Here is a 23,981-nt window from a genome sequence, read left to right as displayed (position 1 = left end):
ATGTTGGTCAAAGCTGGGTCTTCTTTTCCACTTGAAATACTGCATTCTTCTTTATCTTTAAACTTGCAAAATCCCATTGTTATTCTCTATATATCTGTATTGAATTTGTATAATTTTTTTTTGTTTGGTGTTACTTGTAAAAATAGTTTTTATTAGACGCATGGCTTTCTACTGAAAAATAAAAAACTTAAAAAGCTTAAAAACGCTTTTTTTTATTACAGATTTTTTAGTGTAAAGACCAGAAACTGGGAATAATCACTGAACAAGGAAGGTAGGTAGTTATGATTAATTATTATTACGTATTTGGTTACAGAAAGAGGTAATCTTAATTCAATCAACTTGGAGTGCTCTGTCCTTGTTCAGAGGATTAAGACTTATTCTAGAGTGCTCTGCCTTATCCTGCAGTTTTGTCCCTTGATATAAAAAGTTAATTCTTTTGCTGTGTGGGCGACATCGTTCCGACCATAGGCATTGCCCAGGCTTTCATCTCGCTTATAAAGCGGGATTTAAAATCAGTGAACATTGATACTGACCATTGGGAAGACATACCCCTTGACCGCACTTGTTGGAGAGAGACGGTGACCAAGAAAGCTATGGACAGCTAGAAAACATGAGCCTCAGCTCTGGAAGAAAACCGTTCCACACGGAAAATGGCCAGCTCCTCTACCACCAAATCGAAAGCCACCATGACCTGCAATATTTGTGGACGGGAGTGTCTCTCCAAAACAGGGCTCCACAGCCACATGAAAAAGTGTTCGCGATGAACCATAGTCGTTCTACGGCTGAAGGAGGTCAATAATGCGCAAAGCCTTATCCTGGTGTTAAATGCCTTATCCTGGTGTTAAATGCCTTATCCTGGTGTTAAATGCCTTATCCTGGTGTTAAATGCCTTATTCTGGTGTTAAATGCCTTATTCTGGTGTTAAATGCCTTATTCTGGTGTTAAATGCCTTATCCTGGTGTTAAATGTCTTATTCTGGTGTTAAATGCCTTATCCTGGTGTTAAATGCCTTATCATGGTGTGAAATGCCTTATTCTGGTGTGAAATGCCTTATCCTGGTGTGAAATGCCTTATCCTGGTGTGAAATGCCTTATCCTGGTGTGAAATGCCTATTCCTGGTGTGAAATGCCTTATCCTAAAGTGCAATGATATTTTCTAGACTGCCATTTGTTTTTTTGTTTTTTTAAAAGCCCTTTGCCTTGTTCCGGAGCGCTCTCCTGGAGCGATATTTTTTTCATGTTTTTTTTTTTTTTTTTTTTTTAGATTAAAAGATTTTTTAAAAATTATCTTTAAGCATCTTATTAGCAAATACTATTACTGGAGAGCTTCTACTGTGATCGAAAAATCGGCGCCCCATTCACGAGAGCCTCCCCCTGTTCCTAGTGAAGACGATGAAACTATTTCTCGTCTTGTGGCATTTGCCATGCTCCCGTTCTAAGTTATTAATGGGGCGCCGTCTATATTGTGTGATTCCGTTTTCCCTCCGCCCCCCCCCCCAACAACATCCCTCGTCAAGCAGTGTCACTTCGCCTAAATTATTCACCAAAGCATCGGTCATTGTAGAAATCTACAAATGGTCGGCTGTCCGACAGTTCCCTGGAAGAAGTCCATTTAGCCGCTTCACGGCCGGCCGTCGCTCCATTGTCTGTTCTCCGGTTTACTCATGTGACCAAAGAGAGATGAATAAAAAAAAAATCTATAGGGGAAGGGACTCGATCAAAAGCTGTCTGTGAGCGACTGTCATTGGTGGGTTCATTTGACTTTATCTGTTTTAGACCAATCACTGTTTGTCTCTCATAGTCCTTCGTTAGTCAGTTATCTCCTCCTTGCTCCTGTCTAATATTTTTTTTTAAGTCTTCCAGAAAAAGATGAATAACTTTTTTTTTTTTTGGAGGGGAGGCTATGAATTGTTATTTTATTTTAATCTAGCGAAATTTTAATTTGGCATTTTAAGAAATGAAGTTGATAAAATGTAACATTGATATACATTTTATAAACTCTAAAATATGTTTCTTGTGAAAGTTCAATTAAATATATGCAACATTTCTCTATTATTGGCATGAATAGAAATATTCTTAATTGTACCACTCCGTAGTACCTTTATTTAGTGATATAATTGTGGATAATAGAGAATACAATGGTAACATTCCGATCATTGCTGGCCGCAAAGTGAAAAAGATTAGGATACCTTTTACTTAGATTATCAGTATAAGGTGCTAAACTTTCTTCTGTATCTATATTTTTAAAAACATTTAAATATAAGAATTTGATCTAGTCATACGTCTTCTGTGTAGTGTGCTTAGACTGTATGTCATCGTTGTCGCTTTGTGATGTCATCGTTGTCGCGTTGTGAAGTCATCGTTGTCGCTTTGTGATGTCATCGTTGTCGCGTTGTGAAGTCATCGTTGTCGCTTTGTGATGTCGTCGTTATCGCTTTGTGATGTCTTCGTTGTCGCTTTGTGATGTCTTCGTTGTCGCTTTGTGATGTCATCGTTGTCGCGTTGTGAAGTCATCGTTGTCGCTTTCTGATGTCATCGTTGTCGCCTTGTAATGTGACCATTACAATTAAGTTTTCAGCGAATCCTTAAATTTCTCTCCCCTTTGAATAAGCTGTTACATTGTGCTCAAGAAGTGATGCAGAGTTATAACAATATACCATTTCTAAATCAATAATCTTTTAGTCTTAAAGCCAAATATTTCTAAACAAAATAGAGGCGACAAAAATAGAAAATAACTGTATCATTGTTCCCAAAAATGTGTACGTCATTTTGACCCATACCGCGGTACTTCCAGACTTGTACCTTATCAAGATTTTGACATTCACTAGAGTAAATGTTGATAATGATTTAATATTTTACTATCAACATTTTGGCAGTTTGAATAGTATACACACACACATGCATACTCACCAACCTACTTATTGGAGGCTAAGGCTTTATTTTCTGAACACTCCAAGACTCAGGCACATCCAATGATCTCTCGTCAACGCAGCTCGTTGTTTGGCTTCAAGTCTAATAAGTCGAGTACATAAAGTCCAATATTCTAATCAACCATCAGAGAAACTCGCTCGAGCTGCCACGAATAATCCCCGATCTCCCCCCCCCCCAGATACACGTACTCACACACATTTCACACACACACACACACAAATTTCATCCACCAGGGTCCTGTTCTATTTACCAATATCACGTAAGACTAATCGGGGGGCCGGCTTTATCCGGGGGGATTATGGGGCGTCTTCCTAACAAATATTGGATGAGTCTGGCAGACACTGCTCACGGTGGCTACCCCACCCAACCCCCTACCCTCTACGACACTGTACTCTGTGTTTGTCATCTGAGGGAAAACAAGCAGGTCCTGGAGATGTCGGCTAATGGCTCAATACCATGTGTTATAATGACATTACACTATAACTCCCACAGGACACTACAGTTCTGATACGAACGACACTAGTCCGTCTCCTTCGCTATGTCAGTGACGAAACTAGTGGCGTTAAATTCGTAAAACAAAATGGCCGATCTCTAGTTACTTAATATGTATCGCCACCCGGGGCACTTCTTCTCAACGTGGCGCTCTGATGGGAGCGTCGCTTGAGGAGAAGATAGGCCAATAGGGAAGCAAAACAGAGCCCCCCCCCCCCCTTTGAGGTGCTTAAGGACCGAGCCCATTGCTCTTGCTGAAATGGAAGAAAGCCCCAACATACCGTTTCTCAAGGGGCCGTTTTTATGGCGGAAACACAATGTTCCATTTACCCCCCTCAACCAACCCGTAGACTAGCATATCCTACGACATTCGCAACTATCTAAATATTATTTATAGTCAAGTTTCATCAAAATGGGCCAATCGGTGTTGATCTCCGTTAATGACATACTTACTGAAAGACGCCTTTCAATAGACTTCATGTATTTTAATGTAAATGCTCAGGTCACGAACTAATAGATTCTACATACTCCGCCCTCGCCTAGCAGCTCGAGATATGTGACTTCTAGAGATTTGTTTATTTCTCCTCGTGCAGAAGTCCACCCAATACAGTTTGCGCCATAGATCATCTATTAAAGGGCGGCATATCGAATGCAATCTTTATGAAAAAAAGAATTACAATGAAAATCCTTGAGTTCTAATATTGAGACATCTGGTGGGTCCGTATTATCCTGTACAGTACGCTGCTTGGCGAATGCATTGTGTCCGAAACCGGGTCACACCGGGCCAAGATAATTATGTACAGAGCTGAACTTCATAACAATTTTGTTCAAGTCGGTTGGAAGCCAAACGAGTGGGGCCCGCCCCCCTCTGTCCACGCTACATCCACTTCATCAATTACACAAAAAGTCATTTCCGTCTGCTACAGCCCGCCATCTACACGATACTGACAAATCGGTTAGCTCCCTTTCCACTTTTTTTTTTCCGTCTTCTTCTTGGTTCAATTTTTTTTTTTTTTAGTCTTGTTCTTGCAGTATCCGTAGAAAATCGAACTCTGGAAAGCCGGGACTACTACTAGTGACTTAGGCCGTGTAACACGAGACAAAGTGAAGTACACAACAGACTTGAGAGTTTAATAGTTACACAAATCGAGGCCGATACCGAGGGAAGAAAAAAAGTCCATATGGTGGACATTCTCTTGTCTTTTTCTTTGAGCAGTTTTCTATTTAACGCATTTTTTTTTTTAAATTGCTTTATGGAACTGTCTTGTTTCTTTTATTGCAAATGTAGTCAAACATCTTTTCATTAATTTTTCCTTAAATATTTAACTTTACAATACTTTAAATATATTATTTTAAAAATTTTAAAAACTAATCATTAGAATGACATAGATGATTGTGGAGCTGGTAGGATATATACAGAATTACGTAAAAAAAATATATTTTTCTTCAGCTTTTTTTAGTTTTGTTTTACCATCTACATGACACAGGCAAGGCCGGGTATTTCAGCTAGTATTTTTGTTCTTACTTTTCATTTAATTTGTTTTACTATTTGTTTTTGTTTTTTTTTTCTTATTTTTGTTTCTTGCATGTTTTAGTATTACTTTTTTTCCTCAGTTTTTTTTTTTAATCTAGTTTTTTTGTTTTCTTTTCTTGTTTTTCTTTCGCACTCTCTAGAACTTTCTTTGTATGTTATTGTCGTCTTGTGACAGCAGTGAATGCGTATCACCTGAATACTTTCAGTTCACTGACAGCATTATTGACATACCGTGACATTGTCAGATCATTAGGCCCAGTCTTAGTGTCATAATGAAGGCTTTCCGCTTGTACGGATTCCTACTAGTTCACCCAGGAGTCAATGTAAGCACAGAGTAGTCGATAGTCTGACTTGATGCGTTTTACATGAAGACACGGCGCTGGTGTTAGTGGCATACGTAGCGTTACAGCATTAAACTTACAGCTCAATACATTTAAGTCTATAAGCATATACTTGGCAACACACGTTGAATTGTCCCCCTAAGTTGTCACAGGTGTGTGCATCACACAACAGCGGCTGACCAGTAGTAAACCAACTGTCCGTTTTATTAGGTCACATTTCGAGTGCGTGGGAAAATAAAGCAGATCCTTGCAGCAGACAAGCTTGATCTGCATAGAGTAGGTATAGGGGCGATGGCGCCTGGTGAATAGAGATGCCCAACTTGTGACCGCTGCTGTTTATCAAGGATTGGCCTCTTTAGTCACATGACTAGTTGCTCTCGAGACGTAAAATGCCACAGACATAGGGTGAAGTTGGGAATTATGGGAATCTGGTAGAAGCTATTGTCATTGACGCAAACAAGCCAGAAAGCTCGATATATGGCACAATACAAGGGACGTTGAGTATAGCTGTCAGGCTTGATTGGTCATTGGATATTGTTTAAGGTCATTTGTCATTGGGGGGGGGTCATTATTCAAGGTAACTTGTCATTGGTCATTGTCTAAGATAACTTGTCATTGTTCAAGGTCACTTGTCATTGCTCAAGGTCATTTATCGTAGTTCAATGTCATTGTTCAAGGTCACTTGCCATTGCTCAAGGTCAACGGTCGTTGATCATTAGCCGTTGGACTTTGTTTCAAGTAGCCATTGTTACAAGTAATCTCTTTCATGTAGCGATTAAATATGCCGGCTAGGCCTATGAATCCTAATATCAAGGATATTCGTGCCTGGCTACCTTGAAATAATTGATAGGCGATTTCTTGTTTGACATGTTTCGGGCGTTCAGAGTTGTAGATTTTGATATCCTTGCCAAAAGTTCTACCAGGACAGCGAGCTTCGTTTATCATGGAACGAACACGAAGGTTTGGGATGTTCGTGATTGATGACACTTTTCCTGGAACTGGCTCAAAAGTTCAACGAGCCTATTGGTCTGACTGCCCAGAAAAATCTGGGCAATATTTTAATGTCTGCTTGCCAGATTGGGCAATCCATCTTAGAGGTTACCGTAGATTTTAATTCGGGAAAATGAAATATTTATCTTTCACAGTATACGTCGCATTTTGTGTGTGTATGGTTTTATGTAATTATATATATATATATATATATATATATATATATATATATATATATATATATATATATATATATATATATATATATATATATACATATAATTTTTTGTTCTTTTTCTATGGATGTATTTATCGTATTGATGTTAGGATTAATTAACTGCTTTGTATTCAGTATTACTAGAGGAGATAAAAATGCTTGCCTCTGGATTGATAACGTTTCAAGCTAATAAGTTTCTTGTTCTTTTAACCATACAAGAATTCCTCATTTGTTTTAAAGCGCACACCAAGACGGCCACTGTTTGCCGCTTTGACACGCCACATGATCAACGACTTTGTTTTAGACTCACCATTTTGTTTTTTTTTTTTTTTTAGTTACCCCCCCCCCCAGCGCCTCTATTTTTACACAACGCATCATCGACTCGATCGTCCTCGGTTAATCTTCGATCTCAAAGGTCACTGACGCCATATTTGTTTACGTTGTGTCGTCGCCATGGCAATGGTCGCTGCAATTTTTTTTCCCCTTGTCCTCGTGGCAAGCGTCGTCTTTATGACGCGGCGCTATAGTCGCAGCCATCCGAAGATCTAGCGGGCGCGTCTTCCTTCTAGGAAAGCTAATTGCTGTATTGCTTCACGACAGCCCCGTATGTGCTGCTTAATCAATTATAATATGTCTCCAAAAAGTTTGTTTTAATATTGATAATTTGTCCACATTAGTGCCATGGCAAGGCTTTTTTTTTTTTGGGGGGGGGGGGGGGGGGGAGTCGGGGACTCAAAACACTTCTAAAAAGGCTCAGCAACTATGTTTGACAAAAAACATTTTTTAGTACTTTTACTTACTTTTTTGTTAATCTTACCTTTTTACGAGCTAGTCTTTTAAAAAAAGGGGGGGTTTCCCCGCGCGAATTCACATCTTTTATTTGACCACAAACTGTCTCTACAAACACTTGCTCGAGATGCATCCCTCACACCAAACTTTTGCCCAAATTACCCCAAAATTTGTTCCCACGCACAGTGGGCACAAAACCCACTCGCCCCCCACCCCATATACTGTTTCTTTGCCGTTTGTCCGCAGTCCTCCCTCCCCCCCCCCCCTCTCGTCCCATGCCTCGGTATTGGATGAAAGATAAAAAAAAAAACATTCCTCGTTGATCAAACTTCAAATTTGAATACTATAGTGTCAGTTCTGCAACCGTGACTGGAGTCCCTAGCGAGTCTGCTGATTGTGATTGTGTTTCGCGTGTGTCTTTCTCTTGCGTCGGGGGTCCCTAGTGTGTCTGACTATTGTGGGATGACCGTGTGTGTGTGTGTATTTAGCATGAGAGTCTGGCGAACATTTTTTTTTGGTCCTAAATGTTTTGGTCATTTGTTAAGTTTGAAAAAATATTTTAGTTGTTTTTTTTTTGTATCTAGTTTTAGCGACTGTCACTTGGCAGTCTTCATGCTAGTCACATGAACATGGCAGTCTACGTTTCAGTCTTATGGAAGTCTTTGTCAGTAACATGGCAGTCTCAATGTCAATCACATGGCAGTCCGTGCCAGTTTCCTAGCAGTATGTGATAGTCACATGGCAGTCTTCCCGTTAGTCACATGACAGTCTCCGTGTCAGTCACATGGCATTCCCCGTGTCAGTCTCCGTTAGTGACATGAACATGGTAGTCTACGTCTCAGTTACATGGTAGTCTGTGTTAGTCACATGACAGTCTCCGTGTCAGTCACATGGCAGTCTGTGTCAATCATATGACAGTCTCCGTGACAGTCACATGGCAGTATGTGTTAGTCACATGGCAGTCTCCGTGTCAATCACATGACAGTCTCCGTGTCAGTCACATGGCAGTCTGTGTCAATCATATGACAGTCTCCGTGACAGTCACATGGCAGTATGTGTTAGTCACATGGCAGTCTCCGTGTCAGTCACATGGCAGTCTATGTCAATCATATGACAGTCTCCGTGTCAGTCACATGGCAGTCTCCGTGTCAGTCATATGGCAGTTTGTGTCAGTCACATGGCAGTCTCCGTGTCAGTCATATGGCAGTCTCCGTGTCAGTCATATGGCAGTTTGTGTCAGTCACATGGCAGTCTCCGTGTCAGTCATATGGCAGTCTTCGTGTCAGTCATATGGCAGTTTGTGTCAGTCACATGGCAGTCTCCGTGTCAGTCATATGGCAGTCTCCGTGTCAGTCATATGGCAGTTTGTGTCAGTCACATGGCAGTCTCCGTGTCAGTCATATGGCAGTCTCCGTGTCAGTCATATGGCAGTCTCCGTGTCAGTCATGTAGCAGTTTGTGTCAGTCATATGGCAGTCTCCGTGTCAGTCATATGGCAGTCTCCGTGTCAGTCACATGCACGGATGAAGGGGATTGGTTGATGATGATACCTTCTGATATCAGTCCTGAAAATATTGAAACATGCCTTTGTTGACATGAATTGTTTACCAATCAGATTATACGTGGAAGTATGGCTCGATGGCCGAGTTTGTGTGAAACGGGGCGAAAGATTGGCCGACGTGATTGTATTGCTGACCTGCTGATATTGTTAGTATTAGCATTCCATTCATACATTGTACATATTTATTAGTATTCAATGAACTCATTGTTACGAGAATATAATTGACCTATTTTGATGTGATTAAATAATCATTAATGATTGACCTACGGACGAGTAGTTTATATGATACAATCTTACCAATCATGGTCTTTGTAAGATGTCCTAGCCTTTGGTGAAGTGTCCCTAAAGTCTGACATATCCGGAGTGTGGTACCTCGTCGTGATAACACTAAACGCAGCTCATGAAATATTGTTTTAAAAATGCGTACATCTATGTACATACAGAAAATTTTTAATGCATTTTTTTAAACAACAGATTAACGTAATCAGTAAATTATAGCAGCATTATACACCACAAAAAAAAATCCTATTATACATAAATTTTAAATTTTAGATTGGCAAACGACAAACCCGTTTGCATAAATATTATATAAATATACAAAATAATTACCACCCTTTCTATATATTACCTCACCGCTTTCTCTTCTTTTTACTATTAATAGTAAATCATTTTTAAAATGGTGAACCTGCATTTAAGAAAAAATTTACATAATTTACAATGCCAGTATTGTTGATGAGCGGGCTCTTATCCTCTCTGTTATGACACATTTAGAGATAGCAGTGGCGTCGCCTCGGGGTGCGAAGGTTGCGAACTGCACCGGATGGCACCTATCAGGGAATGATTCTGATTTTTATGTGTTTATATCATAGCCATCTTGAAAAAGAAATAATGGACATTAGCAAGATTCTTAAACACGATTTTGTACGTTTAATGATAACTGTAGTTTTTATCGGAATAATTTATTTTGGGATGGGGTGATACTATTAGCTTACCGCACCGGTGGACGTCAACCCTTGCGACGCCTACGGACTTACAAATAACGGTCTTAGCCTGGTTTCATTCATTTCATAACAACGTCACGTTGTAGATAATGTGAGAAGTTTGCAATAATGAAGAGAGAAAGAGAGAGAGATAGAGAAACACGGAGAAAGAAGAAGAGAGAGGGGCATGGGGGAAGAGAGAGAGACGGGGAAAAGAGTGAGATAGAGAGACATGGGGAAAGACCGATCGAGAGAAACGGGAAAAAGAGTGAGATACAGAAAGAGAGGTGGATAGAGAGAGTGCAAGAGACACTGACAGAGTGGGTGAAAGTGAGAGAGAGAGAGATGTTTGGGAGGTAAAGAGTAAGAAAGTGACATTTGAAACTGAAGCAAGTCATGAGTTTAATCTAATCTAGCAGTTTGCAGTGAAGAATGGGCTATAAACGCATCACACTATCAACTACCTCCGTAAGTAATGACTATAATCTTATACAGAAATGTAATAGTTTGGTAGTCGCTGTGTGGGTCGTGTGTAAAAGAGAGCGAGAAAAATAAAAAAAACATTCTATGTTGACACACTATCTCAAACACACACACTCTCTATCACACACACTATCTCTCTCACACACTCTCTCTCACACACACTATCTCTCACACACACACTATCTCTCACACACACACTATCTCTCACACACTCTCTCTCACACACTATCTCTCACACACTCTCTCTCACACACTATCTCACACACTATCTCTCACACACACTATCTCTCACACACACACTCTCTCTCACACACACACACTCTCTCAGACTTTTACTTTCACTTATTTTGTCTTTCTCGCACTCAGACATTATCGCCATCACACTTTCGTTCTCTCTCTCTCTCTCTCTTTTTCTCTCTTTCTGTCAGTCTTTCTGTCCGTCTCTCTTTCTCTCTCTCTCTCTCTTTCTGTCTCTCTTTCTCTCTGCACTGTTTTTCCTTTTATTTTTTTCCCATCAAGTGTGTCCACACAGACGTCCCCACAGTATTGAGTCATATTATGCCGGACTTACACACACACACGCGCGCGCGTGCGCGTACTCACCCGCGGTCGTCTGCTGTAATAGGGCGTCGGTGACACACGGCTGTCAACACAAGGTACCTTGCCCTGTCTTTGTGTTGCCTCATCACACAGACACACACACTCTCGCACAGTCAATCCCCCCCCCTCCCTGCCCTCCCCCTTCCCCTTTGTAATACCCATCACCAGACTGCAGTCTCTCGTGGACAGGACTATCCGTGGACCCTGTTGAAACTTGGATATAGTCAATGCCAAAGAAGGAGGATAAGCCCCCCCCCCCCCTCTTTTTTTTTTTAAAGTAGTAGAACTTTGGCGGATTTGTGTGTAGTGTGTGGAGATGTTGGGGGTTAAAAATATCACCTCTGGTTTAAAAAAAAACACTTATATTTCGACCCCAACCATTTATTTCAATAATTTTCGAGGCGATACTTTGGGAGAGGCTTTACCCGTCTCAAGGCCTTTGTTAATGTGGTATGTAGGCCATTGTTGGAGAAACTTGTCACCATTAGGCCCCTACTTACATCCGGGGTCTTCTCTGATAGCACAGAACGATCTTGAATCGCGCCACAGAAAATTCAAAATTGAGCCGAAAATCAGCATGGCGTTTTAAATATTCTCTCTCTCTTTCTCTCACACACCCACACATTCTCTCTTTCTTCTTTTCTCTCTTTCTCTCTCTCTCTCTCTCATTCACATTTTTAAATTATAGATGATTAGTGCAATAATGCTACTTCAAAAAAATATGAACTTCAAACTGTCCATTGTATGGCCATCCTCTCTTCCTTCATACCAAATGTCCATCTAAAACATTGCATCTATTGCTATTTCTGTCTGTCACACGGACTCATCAACAAAATATAAACATTATTATTACGATCTGAAACTTCTACTTTAGAAACAACTGACAGTTTTACTTTAGAGATGTGCTTTGAAACCACTAACAGTTTTACTTTAGAGATGTGCTTTGAAAGCACTGACAGTTTTACTTTAGAGATGTGCTTTGAAACAACTGACAGTTTTAATTTAGAGTTGTGCTTTGAAACAACTGACAGTTTTACTTTAGAGATGTGCTATGAAACAACTGACAGTTTTACTTTAGAGATGTGCTTTGAAAGCACTGACAGTTTTACTTTAGAGATGTGCTTTGAAAGCACTGACAGTTTTACTTTAGAGATGTGCTTTGAAAGCACTGACAGTTTTACTTTAGAGATGTGCTTTGAAACAACTGACAGTTTTACTTTAGAGATGTGCTTTGAAACAACTAACAGTTTTACTTTAGAGATGTGCTTTGAAACAACTGACAGTTTTACTTTAGAGATGTGCTTTGAAACAACTAACAGTTTTACTTTAGAGATGTGCTTTGAAACAACTAACAGTTTTACTTTAGAGATGTGCTTTGAAACAACTGACAGTTTTACTTTAGAGATGTGCTTTGAAACAACTGACAGTTTTACTTTAGAGATGTGCTTTGAAACAACTGACAGTTTTACTTTAGAGATGTGCTTTGAAACCACTGACAGTTTTACTTTAGAGATGTTCTTTGAAACCACTGACAGTTTTACTTTAGAGATGTTCTTTGAAACCACTGACAGTTTTACTTTAGAGATGTGCTTTGAAACAACTGACAGTTTTACTTTAGAGATGTGCTTTGAAACCACTGACAGTTTTACTTTAGAGATGTGCTTTGAAACAACTGACAGTTTTACTTTAGAGATGTTCTTTGAAATCACTGACAGTTTTACTTTAGAGATGTGCTTTGAAACCACTGACAGTTTTACTTTAGAGATGTGCTTTGAAACCACTGACAGTTTTACTTTAGAGATGTGCTTTGAAACCACTGACAGTTTTACTTTAGAGATGTGCTTTGAAACCACTGACAGTTTTACTTTAGAGATGTGCTTTGAAACCACTGACAGTTTTACTTTAGAGATGTGCTTTGAAACCACTGACAGTTTTACTTTAGAGATGTGCTTTGAAACCACTGACAGTTTTACTTTAGAGATGTGCTTTGAAACCACTGACAGTTTTACTTTAGAGATGTGCTTTGAAACAACTGACAGTTTTACTTTAGAGATGTGCTTTGAAACAACTGACAGTTTTACTTTAGAGATGTGCTTTGAAACCACTGACAGTTTTACTTTAGAGATGTGCTTTGAAACAACTGACAGTTTTACTTTAGAGATGTGCTTTGAAACCACTGACAGTTTTACTTTAGAGATGTGCTTTGAAACAACTGACAGTTTTAATTTAGAGTTGTGCTTTGAAACCACTGACAGTTTTACTTTAGAGATGTGCTTTGAAACAACTGACAGTTTTACTTTAGAGATGTGCTTTGAAACAACTGACAGTTTTACTTTAGAGATGTGCTTTGAAACCACTGACAGTTTTACTTTAGAGATGTGCTTTGAAACAACTGACAGTTTTACTTTAGAGATGTGCTTTGAAACCACTGACAGTTTTACTTTAGAGATGTGCTTTGAAACCACTGACAGTTTTACTTTAGAGATGTGCTTTGAAACCACTGACAGTTTTACTTTAGAGATGTGCTTTGAAACCACTGACAGTTTTACTTTAGAGATGTGCTTTGAAACAACTGACAGTTTTACTTTAGAGATGTGCTTTGAAACAACTGACAGTTTTACTTTAGAGATGTGCTTTGAAACCACTGACAGTTTTACTTTAGAGATGTGCTTTGAAACAACTGACAGTTTTACTTTAGAGATGTGCTTTGAAACCACTGACAGTTTTACTTTAGAGATGTGCTTTGAAACAACTGACAGTTTTAATTTAGAGTTGTGCTTTGAAACAACTGACAGTTTTACTTTAGAGATGTGCTATGAAACAACTGACAGTTTTACTTTAGAGATGTGCTTTGAAACCACTGACAGTTTTACTTTAGAGATGTGCTTTGAAACAACTGACAGTTTTACTTTAGAGATGTGCTTTGAAACAACTGACAGTTTTACTTTAGAGATGTGCTTTGAAACCACTGACAGTTTTACTTTAGAGATGTGCTTTGAAACAACTGACAGTTTTACTTAAGAGATGTGCTTTGAAACAACTGACAGTTTTACTTTAGAGATGTGCTTTGAAACAACTGACAGTTTTACTTTAGAGATGTGCTTTGAAACAACTGACAGTTTTACTTAAGAGATGTGCTTTGAAACAACTGACAGTTTTACTTTAGAGATGTGCTTTGAAACCACTGACAGTTTTACTTTAGAGATGTGCTTTGAAACCACTGACAGTTTTACTTTAGAGATGTGCTTTGAAACAACTGACAGTTTTACTTTAGAGATGTGCTTTGAAACCACTGACAGTTTTACTTTAGAGATGTGCTTTGAAACAACTGACAGTTTTACTTTAGAGATGTGCTTTGAAACCACTGACAGTTTTACTTTAGAGATGTGCTTTGAAACAACTGACAGTTTTACTTTAGAGATGTGCTTTGAAACAACTGACAGTTTTACTTTAGAGATGTGCTTTGAAACAACTGACAGTTTTACTTTAGAGATGTGCTTTGAAACAACTGACAGTTTTACTTTAGAGATGTGCTTTGAAACAACTGACAGTTTTACTTTAGAGATGTGCTTTGAAACCACTGACAGTTTTACTTTAGAGATGTGCTTTGAAACAACTGACAGTTTTACTTTAGAGATGTGCTTTGAAACAACTGACAGTTTTACTTTAGAGATGTGCTTTGAAACCACTGACAGTTTTACTTTAGAGATGTGCTTTGAAACAACTGACAGTTTTACTTAAGAGATGTGCTTTGAAACAACTGACAGTTTTACTTTAGAGATGTGCTTTGAAACCACTGACAGTTCTACTTTAGAGATGTGCTTTGAAACCACTGACAGTTTTACTTTAGAGATGTGCTTTGAAACAACTGACAGTTTTACTTTAGAGATGTGCTTTGAAACCACTGACAGTTTTACTTTAGAGATGTGCTTTGAAACAACTGACAGTTTTACTTAAGAGATGTGCTTTGAAACAACTGACAGTTTTACTTTAGAGATGTGCTTTGAAACCACTGACAGTTTTACTTTAGAGATGTGCTTTGAAACCACTGACAGTTTTACTTTAGAGATGTGCTTTGAAACAACTGACAGTTTTACTTTAGAGATGTGCTTTGAAAGCACTGACAGTTTTACTTTAGAGATGTACTTTGAAACCACTGACAGTTTTAAATTAATCTTAAATGAAACATTTTTTTTAAAGAGCTTGATCAACAATTTTATTTATTTATTTTTTTCTTTTTTGCTGTTCTTAGTTTTTAGATCTGACTTAAGTCATCTCAAGTCTTTTCCAAGTTCTGAGATCTGACTTAAGTCATCTCTAGTCCTTTTTAAGTTCTGATATCTAGCATTAAGTAGTCTGCAGTCTTTTCTAAGTTTTGAGATCTGACTTAAGTCATCTCCAGTCTTTTCTAAGTTCTGAGATCTGACTTAAGTCATCTCCAGTCTTTTCTAAGTTCTGAGATCTAACTTAAGTCATCTCCAGTTTTTTTTTTTCCCCCTGATTTATTGTTCAATTATTTTTAAAGAACTGAGATCTGGAAGATGACCAGAAGAATACTTACACACACATTTCTTTTTTGTTTTAGATTTATAATACTGTAAAAGGTGCTTGCGTATTACTTTTAAAAATTCTCCTAAGAAGTTTAGCTGTCCAGTCCTTGGAAAGATCATGACCTCTTCCAAATTGCAGCAGCGAAGTGACACAAGATGTCCAAGTCTTGCTCGTGGTCAGCTCTTTGGTACGCCACAGAGAATCCTGGGAAGTGAACAAGGCGTAGACTTACTCCTGCACCAAGTCACGCGAATGAACGTTGAACGAGGCGATACAAACGAAGGCCTAAATGACATGGTTGCCAGACATAAGTGGTTACTTAGAATAACAATTTTAAAAAAAATCTTTTTTTTTTATAAAAAAAAATACAAATCTTATTAAGTATATCTCTCAAGAATGTAGAAGTTATTACCCTTTTTCGATATCGAACAAAATAATTAATTACAAATAATTAATTGACTAATTGGTTAAATTTTGTGAGAAAGAATAAATAGTTGCTTAAAGTTTCAACTTGATCCGAGAATGGGCGGGGGAGAAATAATGTGTTCAATTATTTCAGGGGACAAAACCCGACATATTTAACCATATCTGTGAATACTGAACGATTAATTTCCCTTGTTAGTATCAAACAAAACAATTAAAAACAAGAATGATTCATTGACTAATTGGTTGTTGTTTTTTAAATTGATTCGTGTATTCATTACGCCATTGAATAATTATGCAAAGATTCAAGTGATCGAGAATGGGAGAAATAATGTGTTCAAACCTTTTACCAGACAGACAGAGTGAGTGAATATATGTATATGAGCTTTGTAAAAAGTGGGCTGTTCTTTTATAATTTTATTAATAATGTAATTCTTTGTAAGAATACTGCTTTAGATTTATATTTGCACGAAATTAAGCATTATTTAAATTTCTAAAATAGAAATTACTTTTACAAATAAAGAACACATATTGTTTCCAAAACAAGCGATTGTTGTGTACCTATCACGTGACCTGAGCCCAGTACCACCCGAACCCAGACTTGAGAAATGTACTGGAAGCTTCCAGAACGGATGCAGCCATTATGCTATTAGGGAACCTTGTCTCGGCTTTGGTGCGTCATATCAGCCCTCGGCCGGCTCTCGTAATTGTAGTATGTGAATAATTAACGAAATCCTGGGCGCGTGACAAAATCACTGGATGTGGGAAACACGACACACACACACACGGCAATAAAGTTACGCCGTGTACCAGGAGACTACGTCGGCAGTACAGAATACTGCCATCTTGCAACACAGTCTACGCGTTGTTGGCGTTTTGTTTTGGTTTTTAAATGTTGGGGGTTTGATGCCTATATCGTGAAAAAAAAAATAAATATTAAAGCTTTATCACACACGATGATACAAAAAATGGCTGAACTTGTACAGAATGAGATACAGGCAATCTTGTATTTGCTGCTATATTTGCTTTGTTCACTTCTCAGCAGGAATTGCTCCTTCAACAGTACAAAAAAAAAATAATCATTATGCAGTGGCGTAGCTGGGGGGGGGGAGGAGAAGGGGAGAAATAGAAAATATCCCCGCTCCACCCCCTAATTATTGTTTTTTATTTTACATTAAATATTAAATATCACGCAAAAAGTAGGGGCCCCAAAAGAGGTCAAGGAAAGAGGCCCCCAAATGATAGATTATTCCTAACTACGCCCCTGTCATTATGCTGGGGTCAATTTGTCAAACAAGCAAAATATTTTTTTTTTAATACTTCGAAAAAAAAGCTTATATAAGGCAAAGAACTGTACAATTACAGCATATATCTAAAAACTCTAAGGTTTATTTCCTTTTTCTGTATCAAACAGAAATTTATTAATAACCACTAACTAATCAATTAATTGGTTATTTTTCTTTTTGATTGATCAATGGCTTTCTTATGGTCAGTGAATAATTGTGCCAAGTTCCAACTAGATCCAAAAATGGGAAGTGGGAGAAATAACGCGTACAAGACTCGCAGACAGACAGACAGACAGACAGTCGGAGTGAGCTGATATAAGCTTTGTAGGGGGGGGGGGAAATGTTGAATATAATGAATGCATTCAATGCTCTATATTTGTATCTTATAACAACTTTGTATTCGACTTTGTATTAGACTTTATTTTGTTTCCTACTTGATGTAAATATAACTTAACGTTAGCGCTAAAAAAAAAACCACCAACACTTGGAAAGATTATCCGACTTCCGGTACTCTTATTGAATACAGCTTCAATTTTCGAAACATAGAATTATGTATTTTTTTTACTAGTTAAGAATTTGATTGTACTGTTTGCTTTTCAACGCCTGGTATTTTATTTCTAGGAGCATTAATGTTTCTTTTTTGTGTATTTCTTAAAATTTTTAGTGTAAACATGAAATAAATTATTTGAAAAAACAAATTGCATTGTAGCAGTACCACTATACACTGCATTCAGTGGCGTAGTAAGGTGGGGGAAGGAGGGTCCAAATTTGAAAAAAAAACGGGTCCCCACTTCAGGTAGGAGGGGGGGGGGAGCCCAAATGCTGTCCGAAATTTGTTTTTACATACAATATTACACATTATCTCATGTCATGATGTCGAATGTCAAAATGCAGGGGCCCCTTAAGAGGTCAACCCCCCCCCCGGGCCCCAAAATTCCTTGCTACGCCAATGACTGCATTGCCATTAAACATAGCTATACATTTATTCGATAACACTGAACACACCAATACCGCAAACACTACAATACCACTAAACACTATGCTACTAAACACTTTACCAGTCAACACTATACCAGTCAACACTATCCCACTAAACACCATACCACTAAACACTATGCTACTGAACACTAAACCAGTAACCACTATACCACTAAACACTATACCACTAACACTATACAACTAAACACTATACTACTAAACACTATACCACTAAACACTATACCACTAATCACTATACCACTAAATACCATATTACTAAACACTATACCACTAAACACTATACCACTAAGCATTATACCACTAAACACTATACCACTAAGCATTATACCACTAAACACTGCCAGACAAATCAACAGCAACGTAACACTTAATGTGTAAGTACGATTCATCAATACTTTGTAGATGTCTTTCAAAAACACATTTGTGTGTGTGTGTGTGTGTTTCTATGAGCGTCAAAAAGAAAGTCGCGAGTCATTCTTGAAATGTCAAACTGCTCTGAATAATTTACACCCTGGCTTTTGTTTTGAAATACACCAAGAACGAGAAAGTGGCTTTGTAGAACTATGCGAAGTGTTCAATATTCTGACCATCAAATGCGCACTACAGTTATAATAACCAGAAAGTTATTACCATATACTGCCCTACAGTTATAGTGATCAACGTGTTATTACCGTCACTACGGTCTACATATTACATATCCTACCCTTCAACAGTTACATGTTATTACCGTCACTACGGTTCTAAATATTAGCATCCAATCATAACACAGACTGTTTCTTAGATTTCGCTGTAAAATATAAAACTTACCCCTTGCATTTATACAATCGCACGTTATTACCATCACTACGGTTTTATTATTACCGTATTAGTCACGGCGTATTTACTCTCCCGACGTATTTATTGTTTGTTCATGTTTTATGTTGTTGTTTTTTTCTGGCTGGCGTTTTGAACTCAAAACCCCATTTGGCTACGCTCATAGATTTTAGAGTGTGTAATTTGCTTTTTTTTTTATATATTGAAGAGAGGGTTTATCGTAAATTTTTGAGGGGATTTTAAAATCAACATCTTTCTTAGTTGTTTTCTTGGAATTTGGGGATTTGTCGTTTGCATTTTTTTTGTTCTGTTTTATATAAGAGGGGGTTTTAAACTCAAAACCCCATTGGTTGTGCTAGGGAAAGTGATGGTTTAGTATTAAAATCTCACCTAGAATAAACAAAATCAAAGCAAAAAATCAGTCACTAAATTCCAACACGCCCCGCCCTGCAGGGGAATGGGGTATTTCCTTTCGGGGGGGGGGGCCGCTACGCCCATGTATGTGGTTGAAGAAAGTATAGGTTTCGTTTCCATTAAAAAATAAGGATTTCGTCACTATCACGTGGTCTCTACAACGTTGTTTCTATTGGTTGATTCGGCTGTGCCTTGTATGTAGCTTCTTTGAAATAGTTCTCTTCGATTCTAAGTGCAAGTACGCTTTAGATATCAATCTCCCTTGACAGATTAGTTCTGTAAGTTACAGTTATCCAGGTTCTTTGAGATTTATCCTCTGAGTTGAGTTACTCAAGCTTCACTACAGACTCGGGTGCAGTGGCGTAGATAGGGTGGTGGGAGGGGGGCAGAATTTGAAAATTCACCCGTGCCCCACTTGAGGGAATCCCCCATATAAGTGTTCGATTTTTTATTTTTTTTACATTAAATATTAAATATTACGCAGGGGCCCGCAAAGAGGTCAAGCCCGCCACCCCAACCCACCCCGGACCCTCTAAATGATCTCAAATTCCTAGCTATGCCATGGCTCTGGTGTTAATTTGAAAACTCTATAATAAACGACAAACACCTTCTGTCCATGCCAAACAAGTGTTTGTCGCCTCTTGTTTGTCGCGGACTTCTAAGCTTGTTAGTCGTTCACATTGTATATCATCCTCAGACTTCTATACAATACTTTCAATGCTAAGTTTGAAAATACTTGTTACTATTTAAATTTAAAGCCCTGACTGTTTTTTTTTTTTTATAATCTACAGGAGATATAGCAAAATATGAAAAAAAAAAAAGGAGGACACCTACAAGGACATTAGGACTGAACACTGACATCAAGCGGGACAACTAGCAATGGTTATATTACATGTGAGGTTCGTTTGTTTTTTGTTTCCCTTAGAAAAAAAGAGAGAAGTGAAGCAGGTGGATGAGAAAAAGGGAGGGGGGGGGTAACAGGCGGGTTGTGGGTTAAATATGAATTTTCACGTTGCGTATTAAATCTGTTGACCACTTCATACAAGTCGAACTTATTCATTTCAGAATATTTTAGTTACATTGTTTATTTTTTATTTTATTTATTTTTATTTATTTCATATACAAGACAAGAACTTAAAAGGAAAAAGAAATGTGTTTTTTTTTCCCTCTATATTTTCGTTTGTTAACTCTTTCTCTCCGTTATTATTTTTCCACGTTTCGAAGAAATTCCTCCTTTTAGCTCATTACTATTTCACTACCCCTGTTATGATTAAGCTTCAATAGCTTTGTTGTTTGTTATTCAGAAAACGTTGTATTTTGGTATAGAATTAAAGGGAAATGCATGCTCTTTTTATATAACACAAAGTCAAGATTATAAAATTAAACATTAATGAGGTCAAATCAACGATGGTATCGTCGATTAGGAGAAGAAGAGTTAAAACTGACTTTATAGGCCTAAGATATAATTATAATGTTCGTAAAGAGACTAAACTAACGTAATTGTTTAAACGCCCTTTCCTAACGACTTGCATTCGTATCCCAAACACATTAAGAAATCCATTACGTCTACGGTGCAAGTGAATCCGTTCAGCGTCGGCAACACGGATATGCAAGGATTGGGTTCTGTTCTTAAAGCAGGATGCTGTGTTTTTTTTTTATTGTACGTGACGCTATTTAAGTAAAACCTTGTGCCCTAAGGGATGGGCCTTACAGTTATAACGTTGTAGTGTTGTTTTATTTCATTTTACCTGTGATATCTTTACGTGACATGGCGTGCTATCGTGTAGCAGTCGAGGTATACTGCTGCTATTTTAAGAAGCACAATCTACAATTGCCCTCTCTGCCTAGTACAAATTTTCAACACGTTTTTTTCTCCCACTTCCCATTCTCGGATCAAGTTGAAACTTTGCATAATTATTCACTGTCGATGACAATACATGAATCAATAAAAAAATTAACCAACTAGTGAATCAAATAGTGGTAACTTATTTTTTTTTATGAAGAAAATATACTAAGCTAATAAGTTTTGTGTAGAGAATTCGGTCGTTTGCTAACAATTTTAAACTAACAATAAACTAGAAAACTTAATTTTATTTTATAAGCACTCGAACAGCCCACTGGTTAAAACGTCGGTCTTCCAGGCTCGAGACTTGGAGTTAGAATTCAGACTCGAGCAACTTTTTTGTTTTCAAATAGCTTGGTGATTGGACCATATCGCACGGAGCATGCTACAAAGTATGAAAGTTGCGCTAAACAAAAACAATGAATGAAAATATTTCCAATCCCACAAAGGTATTAGTTAGTCCACATCTATTAAAATTAATGACTTGATGGATTCAAACTAATGGCTGCAGTCTCACTCAATATAAGCGAAGTATTTTTTTGTTGTTATTGTTTTTGTTTCCACTCTTAATTACTACAAGCAGATGAATGTCAAAAGCTTGCCTTATACGATACCTTTTGGTTAAGGTCCTATAAGTAAGAATATTCATGATCATCAAGACCGATTAAGATTTAAGCTCGGTATTAATTGAAACCCCCATGATTAGAATTCGTTGTTTATGACATAAATATAATATTTTGTTGATTTTTTTATTTTTTTTTTTTAATTTGAAATCAATCAGGAGTAGACTATAATAAAATGTGCAGAGTTGTAGGACCTTGGAGCTTTTATGTTTCTGGGTATTCAATTAGTACTCCGTTGTAAGTCTGTGATACTGCCCCTCTCCCACCCCCCACTCACCACAAGCAACACGCATCTAGTTGCCCGGCAGATAGTCTTGTTGTCCAGGTTTCCCTTGCCGGCGACGTCGTATATCTAAATGTTCCAATCCTAATCAATTTTAAACTGATCGACGGAACCCCCCCCCCCCTTTTTCAATTTTAATAAAAAGATATGGCTACATTTTAATTTCCCTCCTCACCCCCCCCCCCCTTTTTTCTTTTTGACCCTCCGCCTAAGAGGAGGAAGTATAGATACAGATTTTAATATGAGAAGAAAAAAAAACCTGTACACTAATGTGACTATAAATGACTGTATTGTATTGCGTGTGGAAGAATCAATCTAAGAGGGGGGGGGGGAATAAAGGTTGTGGGAGGGGGGAGGCCAAGTGCATTTGCGGTATTTAAATTTCATTGAGTTTCATTGTAGTCTAGGGGCACTCCTTACCACTCCTTTTTTTTTTTTTTTTCTGTTCTTATTTTAGAACCGGTCCTTTTTTTTAAAGAGCAGGGGGGAATCAAGGGGGAATTCCCTGTTGCCTAACTGCCTTTTACTAAAGCACCTGTAGCTAGTGGGACTTCATATTATGGATCAATCTTTGTAAGTCTTTCTTTTTGTTGAGCATTGTTCACTATATATCTATTTCAATTATTATTAGTGTCGTTGTGAACGGCCACCGTAGCGAACTGATGTCATTGGTTTTGTGCCTTTTGCCCAGTCCGGCTTTCACAATTGGATCTTAAAAACTTAAAAGTTTTTTCGAAACTCGGCTTTCACCCACACCTGTTTTTGCATACATTAAACAATTTCTAAAACGAGTGTTAAATAGCAATTCTGCTGATTATTTGTGCATTGTATGGATTACAATACATAACTTTTTTTTTAAGCATAAAGATCTATTTGAAATGTCAAAACAAATATAATACTTAGGGGAAAAAAAAGAAGCTAAATTTAATGATGGGTTTATTTATGAAATAAATAGTGGGAATTTGTTTTTAAAACTAATTATGCATATTTTACACACCTACCTAGAAACATTTGTAAAACACATATTAATAGGCATTGAGAGCAATAGACAGCAGACTATCCATACACTACAAACAATATCTGAACAATGTTAATCCTACGGTTTTGTCTTATATGTTTTGGGCATATTTTTTTTAAAAAAGCACAAAATGAAAAAAAAAATTTGTTTATTTCAGTGACTTCAAATCACAGCTGGAGTTGCTAATTATGAAAATTACTCGTTGACATGTTTTCTAGTTGATTCTAGTTGCTCATCCGGAGGGCCCAATGTACCCTTACTGGCGATTCTATCTTTAATATGTGACGCTGACCTCTGTGGAGCGTGTTGTGTTGAATGATACAGCCCTTGGTGCACTGACAGTCATCTGTCCTCGGCGTCATTAGGAAACGAGTGAATTTCAGTGCAAGTCCATTGTTTACCGAGACATATGTGGAGTGCTTCGCCGCGGCATGGGTGCTTGGGATTAGGAGAGAGAGAGGGGGGGGGGGGGCTTACATCGGAAATTATTGCGGAAGCGGCGATGTAAACATGCGAAAGGGAAAAAAAAAAGGGGGGGGGGGGTCGTCTCCGTCAGAAAAGCGATCAATTTAAAAAAAACTTGAAGGAGTGGGGTGAAATTGAGAGGGGGGGGGTGATTGGTTGAAACTGATTCAGGAGTTGAGGCGAAACGCGCTGTATGAAAAGGGGGGGGGGGGATGGGGTGTATAGAAAGTGTCATCTTATGCACACGTATGAGTCTTGGTTACACCAAAAGGGGGAAATGCGCATTCCGAGAGTGAGTACTGACTGTGCTTGTCATGTCCGTGGGGGCGATAGTGACCAGCTCTTGG

General features: G+C 38.1%; 1 long non-coding RNA gene across 10 annotated transcripts in view; it reads left to right on the top strand.

Moving 5' to 3' along the window:
- LOC106073339 (uncharacterized) overlaps positions 1–23,981 on the top strand; it is a 314,185-nt gene that overhangs the window by 162,326 nt on the left and 127,878 nt on the right. For 8 of the 10 annotated variants that reach the window (XR_008774787.1, XR_008774790.1, XR_008774791.1 and 5 more), the window contains 2 exons: positions 222–271; positions 20,194–20,301. This is a non-coding gene — a long non-coding RNA (uncharacterized LOC106073339). The remainder of the gene's footprint in view (positions 1–221; positions 272–20,193; positions 20,302–23,981) is intronic. The other 2 variants (XR_008774792.1, XR_008774795.1) reach the window with 2 other exon arrangements.

The sequence above is a fragment of the Biomphalaria glabrata genome, chromosome 14 (assembly GCF_947242115.1).
Source record: "Biomphalaria glabrata chromosome 14, xgBioGlab47.1, whole genome shotgun sequence".
Classification (NCBI taxonomy): domain Eukaryota; kingdom Metazoa; phylum Mollusca; class Gastropoda; family Planorbidae; genus Biomphalaria; species Biomphalaria glabrata.
This window is presented reverse-complemented; position numbering and strand designations above follow the sequence as displayed.